The sequence below is a fragment of the Pongo pygmaeus genome, chromosome X (assembly GCF_028885625.2).
Source record: "Pongo pygmaeus isolate AG05252 chromosome X, NHGRI_mPonPyg2-v2.0_pri, whole genome shotgun sequence".
Taxonomy (NCBI): Eukaryota; Metazoa; Chordata; class Mammalia; order Primates; family Hominidae; genus Pongo; species Pongo pygmaeus.
The window spans coordinates 21,545,309-21,547,221 of record NC_072396.2 but is presented as its reverse complement, the minus strand read 5'-3'; positions in this window follow the sequence as shown (position 1 = coordinate 21,547,221).

Here is a 1,913-nt window from a genome sequence, read left to right as displayed (position 1 = left end):
AAACATATGTGGGAACCATCACAATCAAAATGTAGAACATTTTCATTACCACGAAACGTTCCTTCAAGCCTCCTTTGCAGTCAATCTTCCCCTGGCTTTCGGCAGCCACTGATCTGCATTCTATTATTGATTAGATTCCCCCTTTCTGGAATTTCATATAAATGGCACATATAGTATATAGCTTTTTGTGTCTGGCTTCTTTCACTTCATATATTTTTGAGATTCATTCGTGTTGATCCTTTGTATAGTTGTAATGTATCTCATTGCTTGTATGTACCTTGATTTGCTTATCCATTTAATTCTTAATGGACCTTTGGGTTGCTTGCAGTTTTTTAATTTTTAAAATTTTTAATTTTTGTGAGTACATAGTAGGTGTATATATTTAAGTGGTGCATGAGATTTTTTAATAAAGGCATAATATGGTAATAATTATATCATGGAAAACTGGGTATTCATCCCCTCAAGCACTTATCCTTTGTGTTACAAACAATTCAATTATACCCTTTTAGTTATCTTAATATGTACAAGTAAATTTTTATTTACTATAGTTCTGCTGCTTTGCTAGCAAATACTAGGTGTTATTCATTCTTTGTATTGTTTTTGTACCCATTAACCATTGTCACCTTCCTCCCAGCCCCCTACTACCCTTCCCAGCTTCTGTAACCATCCTTCTACTCTCTATCTCAATGAGTTCACTTGTTTTGATTTTTAGATCCGACAAATAAGTGAGAACAGATGATATTTGTCTTTCTGTGCCTGGCTTATTTTCACTTAATATAATAACCTCCATTTCCTTCTATGTTATTGCAAATAACAGCATTTCATTCTTTTTCATGACTGAATAGTACTCCATTGTGTATAAGTACCACCTTTTCTTTATGCATTCATCTGTTAATGGACAAATAGGTTGCTTCCTAATCTCGGCTATTGTGAACAGTGCTTCAACAAACATAGGGATGCAGATATCTCTTCAATATACTGATTTTGTTTCTTTTGGGTATGTACCCAGCAGTGGGATTGTTGGATCAGATGGTAGCTCTATTTTCAGTTTTTTTTTTTTTTTTGAAGAACCTACAAATTGTTCTCCATAATGGTTGTACTAATTTATACTCCCACCAGCAGTGTACAAAGGCTCCTTTTTCTCCACATCCTCACCAACGTTTGTTACTGGCAAACTTTTAAATAAAAGCCATTTTAATTTGGGTGAGATGATATCTCATATCTCAGGTAGTTTTGATTTGCATTTCTCTGATATTGTACACCTTTTCATATACCTGTTTGCCATTTGTATGTCCTCTTTCACCCAAGCTAGAATGAAGTGGCATGATCTCGGCTCAATGCAACCTCTGCCCCCTGGCTTCAAGCGATTCTCCTACCTCAGCCTCCTGAGTAGCTAGGATTATAGGTGCCTGCCACCACACCCAGCTAATTTTTGTATTTTTAGTAGAGACAGGGTTTCGCCATGTTGGCCAGGCTGGTCTCAAACTCCTGATCTTAGGTGATCCACCTGCCTCAGCCTCCCAAATTGCTGGGATTACAGGTGTGAGCCACCATGCCCAGCCATGTATGACTTCTTTTGAGAAATGTCTATTCAAATCTTTTGCCCATTTCTTGATTGGATTATTAGATTTTTCCCTATGAATTGTTTGAGCTCCTCATGTATTCTGGTTATTAATCCCTTGTCAGATTGGTAGTTTGCAAATATTTTCTCCCATTCTATGGGTTATCTCTTCACTTTACTGATTGTTTCCTTTGCTGTACAGAAGCTTGTTATCTTGATGTGATCTCATTTGTCCATTTTCGTTTTGGTTGTCTGTGTTTGCAGGGTATTACGGAAGAAATTTTTGCCCAGAACAGTGTCGTGGAGTTTCCTCAATATTTCTTGTAGTAGTTTCGTAGTCTGAGGCCTTAGG